This window comes from Rhamphochromis sp. 'chilingali', assembly GCF_963969265.1.
Source record: "Rhamphochromis sp. 'chilingali' genome assembly, chromosome: 13".
Taxonomy (NCBI): domain Eukaryota; kingdom Metazoa; phylum Chordata; class Actinopteri; order Cichliformes; family Cichlidae; genus Rhamphochromis; species Rhamphochromis sp. 'chilingali'.
The window spans coordinates 31405996-31412800 of record NC_137940.1 but is presented as its reverse complement, the minus strand read 5'-3'; the positions used below and the strand labels follow the sequence as shown (position 1 = coordinate 31412800).

Genomic DNA, 6805 nt, shown 5'->3' with positions numbered 1-6805 from the left:
TGTGAAAAATGTAAGAAAATTCATAACCCTACTTTTCATCCCGGAGTATGTCTCAGCTTTTATATGCTGACATCTCAGGAATGTCTGAAAAGAATTCAAATCTCAGATCATTGCACAAACGTGCCATTGTTACAGTAGTCCCTCACTGAAGGCTTTGTATAAACGCGAACAGTGCCCCCCTCTTGCTTTCAGGTAGATTCCTGGAGCACTCTGTCTACAGCAAACAGCAGAGGCATCTGTGGTCCACGTATACCCCAACATCCACCTACTGTACATCTCAGTGCGAACATCTCTCCAACGCAGTGCGGCTTTAAGAGAACCGGGGCTCTTAAATCTGAGCTTGGCTCCTCCTACCTCCATGATGTCAGTCGGAGGGAGAGCGAGAGGGAGAGAGGTGAGCAGCATTGAGGAACTGAGTTCATACAATACTACTGAGACATCTACAGCTTAGCAGACAGATACGGTGAACCGCCTATCCCGGCTCCTGTAAGTGATGCTGCACTGAGGCACACTTTGATCCAACTCCACTGGGGGGGCGATGCGCTCTATGCATCCCGCATTTAAGAGTTTTTTGGGGGGAGAGCGCGTACAGCCTTGAATCAGTCAAAACAAGTGGTTATAACATTAAAATAGGTTTAAGCTTTCACTTCTTCATCAGAAGTCTCTCTCTGTTTTTTTCGCCCTCTTGGATTTAAGTTTGATGTGCGGTTTAAGAGGCTTTTAACGCACACACGTGCAAGTTTGCTGCCAGCTGGCGAAAATAGGAATTTCAAGGCAAATTAGGCTAGAGAGACAAAGTTTATGTAAAACAAGCGTGGATCACTGCGTATCTCCGCCTGTGGGATTGTGAGCCCAATACATCCGAAGAGGAATTACAGCGTCCTTTAAGTTGATCGCTGTGCATGCCCTTTTTCTCTTGCACGGGAGGACCACATTTTTTTAGCACATGGATAAGTTTTTGTAGTGGATAACATTTTTTCTACGCTTCTTTCCGATTTTGATGAGGATCCTTTCTGCCCGTTTCCCCCACTTCACATTAATTCATGGCACTTCTTTTTTGTGAATCAGTGATGTCTCTGCGCGACGGTACTCACGGTTGATTTTTTTCATCGTATTCGAACGGAAAGGTAAGCTTCGCTCTTATTTACTACTTTACTGTTAAAAACAAAATGCATTTTACTTTAGCGCTCTCTGAATGTAGGCGCATATGACCGCTCTATCCTGTGTGCGTATTTGGAGAGCTCCATAACCTAATTTATTTACTCTGTACGTACTGAAATTTCGGTAAGGGTGAGGACATGAAGTATATATATATATATATATATATATATATATATATATATATATATATATATATATATATATATATATATATATATATATATATATATATAAAATCAAGGACAACAACATAAACTGGGCGAAATTCGGGGACTGTAAAGCCTAAAAGGTAGTTTGATAGTGTTGCCACAGTGGGTAATTTTGATGCTGAGTAGGTTTTCCTAGAGCTGCTCCAAAGATATAATAGGCGTCCCCGTGAACCGAGTGTAAATACAAATTATCCATTTACACGGTGCATCGTGGAGCTTCTAAGCGGAGTTGTCGCACCATGAATGTGTACCGCGTGGCCGGTCACGACTTCGGGCTTTATTTAGTCTTGCTCGTTGCTGATCGCTAGATAGATAGGCCTACTTTCCAAGAGCATCCAACAACAGGGACTTTTCAGCGTAGGTTTCTCAACAGCTTGGCCGCTAAGCTCGGTGCGTGGGTGCGCGGCAACAGCGCGCTCCTGGTCAAGCGGTTTAGCTGTCACAGACCATAACCTCAGGGGCTTTCATCCTGTTCACACTTCTACTCGGGGGGGGGAAGCAAACACGGAGTGAATTTGTTCGAGGAATAATAGTTCAAATAGTCAATATGAATTCCACTTCTTCCTAGAATTAAACACCACGGTTGGCTTTTGTAGATAATTTGCTATACCTGACCCGCATGCATATTATTATTGTGGCTGTTTTGAGAGGCCTGTTAAACTCAGTATTTCCTGGAGAATAACTTCAAATGGTAATGTGAAGCTCCCGAGATGTGCCAGATATTTTGGCAATATCCTCGGCGGTTTATATTAAAAAGGGAGTCAGTGGATGATGGAAGCAAGGTATATACTTTATTTGCAAAACACAAAAAAAATATTTTATCATTCACATCCACATTTTAAAATCGCCAAACGCAACTGAACCAGCTGACTGTAGTCTTTAATATCCTTGCATGACATGCTCCAAATTTGTTTTATGGCTCTTAGAGGTTGAACTACAGCACTACCGAGTGCTGAGTTTTGGGAGTCATTAACTTGCTCAGGGACACACTATGTGTTCTGAAGAGCTAATACAGTAAGTAACTGTGGTGTCAGGGATTCTTACCAGGAATGGTGTCTTTCTGCATTTGCGTTCAAACTCTTTCCACAGTTATAATTAGTTTATATAATACAGTTAATTAAGGATTTCTCCACAATTTAAGTTCATTTTAGTTCCTCTCTTGGGTGACTTTCTGATGACACACTGTAGCAGATAGCAGAAGGTGTCCTTTTCATTCTTCATCAACTATGACTTATTAAATTTGACTACCTTTATAAAATGTATCTTTTCTGAAATGATTTCAGAATCCACAATGGAAAACTTTTGGAACATTTTGGAAGCGTCTTTCCACATCATTAAGAGAGACATTTATATTTTAGCACTTATTCATAATAGTGAATTTTTTCACAAGTTTTTCATAAGTTTTATTATTTTGATAGTTTCTCTGACTATTTAGGATTGAATTTAGGATTAGTCAACCCAGACCCATAAATAAAAATTTAATACGATTTTAAAATGTACTTACAAGTTATATTTAACTTGAGAGATGACGTAAAACTGCACCAATCGAATCGATCACTGATTTAGCTTTTGGATTTCCATGTATGGACTGCCCTCTTGAGGTCCATGATTACAGCACTGATATTTAGCTTGTCATCTTGGAAATAGCGGAGGTCATTTGTTTACCTGTGTAGTAAAAGTCTTCTTATGCTAGTTAATCTAAGTATTAAATTGATTCAGAGGTGAATATGCAGTGGCTCAGTCAGCCAAACAGCATTGCTTGAATCTACTTAAACATTATGCTAGATATTATGAATCAGAACTTTTTTTTATGTAGTAGGTAACCCTCTTTTTTAGTTGAACTTCACTCTACATACATTGCTGGTATTATTTCCATATCGAGGATATTTTTTCTTGCAGTATATTACCTTGCACTATTATATTGTCTAAGCACTACAGCTTAGGCAATATAGACATTGCTGAAGTTTCCCAAGAGAAAACAACTTTTGTTCCACCACCATGTGAAGAGAATTGGTCTAGCGGTGTGCACTAAAAAAGAACTGACTGATCATGACAGAAACCTGGTCTGTCAGACTGTCAGCGATCCTTAAAGCTGTTAAAAGGGAAAATGCTCATGACAATCAAACGTATTCCATCTACCGGTGCCCTCTCTTTAAAATCTCTTTGGATCCACAGGCAATATTGATATACAACTGTGGTAAAAACCTGGCTTTGACAGTTAAAGGACTCCAAATGTCAGAGTAACTACACTGAAAGTTTCCAATAAGGGTATCTTTTAGGGGTGAAGGTAGGAGGTGGCAGTAGATGTATGTCTCCTCTCCCACTGCTCCCTTCAGCGGTTGCAAACCACAGGAAGACCTGTCCATCACACTGTCGTGGAAAGTGATCTCGGGCCAGCCTGCTCCTCTTCGCTGTGTTTCCCAAGAGGGAGGCTTGAGTTTGCCTACTGGATTCAACCTGCTGTCTGGGGCTCAAAATAGCATTTCAGCAGACTAGTGAAATGTAAGCAAAGGAGACACTCTGACTGACACCTAGAATCCCCCTCCTCTTACTTTTCCCCCCTCCAGCATAATTCCTTTCTCACCTAGCTGATCCCTTATGGACAGGTTTTTAAAGAAGTGTGACAAGTGAAAATCACTGCACTTGTTGAAAATCATGGTTCAGAGAAAAGATCCCACATCAAATTAATAGAATACCAGGAGTAAATATGTTCAAGGGCAAGGCGTACCTCTCACTTGTTAAATAGTTAATATTTTAACTTCATTAGTTAAATAGCTACAAATGTGTATTTATCCTGATGTATATGTATATCTGAAATAGAAAAAAAAAACGCATTTGCAACACCCATTAGCGATGCAAGGGTGTCTTGCTTATTACTACATTTGTACTCCTGCATGTACTGAATGAAAAACATACTACACGCCTTCATCCTGCAGCACATTATTGTCACTTACCAGAAAGAGGAGATCTAGATCATGCTTTGATCTTTTCTGTTTTTTTCACTTCAGCGAATCACATCCCATTTAAGGATGTAATTTAAACTTCATTTTGCGTCGTGCGAGCTCAGCCTTACACTGCATGGCGACCATCACAGTAAAGCAATTGCTGCTCACTCTAAGAAAGATGCACACTTCAAAGTAAAGTGTGTCACGGTTACTAATAGGATATATCTCATCGATATTTTGACGTGACAGTACAGCACTGCTAATATTGCATGTGTAGAATGAGTAACCCTCACACAGATCAATGTCATCTCGCTTTTTTTTTCTGTTTAACTGTTCTTTAATGAGTCTCGTGCGACTGCTTTGTGAAATGTGGGAAGTCTGTGTCTACACGTTTCATGAATGCCTTGCAATTGTTGGAGATTCAAAACCAGCTTAATTAAATTCTTATTTTTAATCAATTCCCCTTTGTCAGCGGGCAGAAAGCTTCAATAGCTATGAACGCTGTTGCCTTGCCAATTTAGAGGACCCCTGTAGTGCAGTTTAGGTAGTCATACTTTTTCTACAGAATACTGTCTCAAATGGATGGAAATTTTATAAAGTAGGTAATATTATACCTGGATAGCAACAAGTCGGGTATGCGTACAAATTTAAAGTAGAATCTGTAAACTGTTGTGTCGTGGCTGTCATACACATTTGCCATCCTTCGACGCAAATGTGTGTTTGATTTCAAGGCAGCCGCCTTGTGAATACAAATCGATATCTTGTGGATATTCATATAAGGTTAACAAACACTCACTGGGAAAGTTATTAGCTGTTAATTGTGCTGCAATGCAGATGGGTGGTTGTGGCTGTGGGGTGGGGGTATGCTTATAAGACTTTTAAGACTTTACCCTTACATGTTGATTAAAAACAGACCAGTAATATAATATTCCTGTCCCCCCCCCCCCCCAAAAAAAAAAAAAAAAAATCTAGCAAAGAAGGATGCACTTTTGTAATAAGACTTAACTTCTGCCTATTAATGCATATGTGGCAAAACCTCAGTGGAGACCAGCGCAGCTGTGGGTAACACTACGGAATACAGTCTCTTGAGTAAATCCAAGAACGTTAAATGAATGACCTCATAGAAAATGCTAGCTAGCAAATCACATCACACATAGAGTAACTCACTTAATAACAGGTAAGGGTTCAGGGGGCAACATGTATTTGGTGTCACTGGGCAAACAAATTAATAATAACCGTGTGGTATATTAAATTAAAATGCTCTCACAGAGATCTAGTCTCTACTTCTCTCCTATCCTCTTTCTAGGTTTTCAAACAATAGAAAATTTAGCCTGTGACTGCAGACTTTAGTACGTTAGTAACCTTATTAGACCAAATCAGGCGAGCTGTACAAATTAGTATAGTGAATGGAAAAGCCAAGATAGGAGGTATAACACAGTGGCGTAATGTGATAAGCAGGGATAAACAGGGTTTGAGTTTTTGTAGCATATTGACATATTTTTAGCTTGTAGTATGTGCATATGTCCATGTGCTCAGAACTGAAAGGGGGGAGCTGCAGGAGGGCTGCCATTTTTAAAATCTGGTATTTTTTTTCCCTGCAACCTTTTCTCACTTTCTGCCTACTGCAGCTTTAACCAGTGGAAAGCAGTCAATATTTATGCTACAATATGTGCTGAATTGTAAGGTATTACTCAGTATCGTCTTCCGATGAGCTACCTGGATTTTAGCAATCGAGGATCTTGCGCTTTGGCAAGCTTTTGTACTTGTACAAAAGAAAAATGTATAACAGACTCAAACGAATTGGGACTCTGTGCTTGAAAAGTCATCAGTGAATATTGTTAACTTATGTGAAATCAGCCTCACTGTGTTTTAAACATTTTTGCCTTGCAAACAGCAAACTGTGTGCAGTTTAAATTTAATGCTGGAGATAAAACATTTGCTAGCATGTAATGAAGTTCAGATTAAATTTCTCTAATTTGACTAATGGTGGCTCTCGCAATAAATCATTTCACGTTGTTGTTTCCTTCTACTGCTCTTACTTAAAACAATGCTTTTATCATACTGTGCTAGTTTACGCACACACGGACGTTCATGAAATATTTGAGAGCTCGATTGTTTACATTCCAAACAAATGATAATCTCCATTAATAGCTGCTGTCAAGCGGTACAACTCCAAGTGTCTGTGTGTGTGCATGTGTGTGTGTGTGCGTTCATGCATGGAAGCAACAGTGCTTAAGGCTCATTTCTGCTTTTTCCAAATGAGCCAAAGCCTGCGTGTGGATGCGCTTTATAAGGACACTACTGTAGCATATTGACTTAGACCGACTCATATATGATGGCGGAACAGCAGAACGGTGGTTAGTACTGCCTCAAAGCAAAAGGGCGCCTGCGTGGGTTCTCTCTTTGTACACTGGCTTCCTCCCACAGTCCAGAGACATACAAGTTAGTTAAATTGGTGATTCCAAATTGTCTGTAGGTGTGAATGTGAGC

The 6805-nt window shown here is 39.8% G+C and overlaps 1 protein-coding gene across 2 annotated transcripts in view; it reads left to right on the top strand.

Moving 5' to 3' along the window:
- The first annotated feature begins 392 nt into the window (after positions 1–392).
- pcdh11 (protocadherin 11) overlaps positions 393–6805 on the top strand; it is a 139132-nt gene continuing 132719 nt past the window's right edge. For both annotated transcript variants that reach the window (XM_080900967.1, XM_080900968.1), the window contains exon 1: positions 393–1127. The gene's annotated coding sequence lies outside the window, so the exon portion shown is untranslated. The remainder of the gene's footprint in view (positions 1128–6805) is intronic.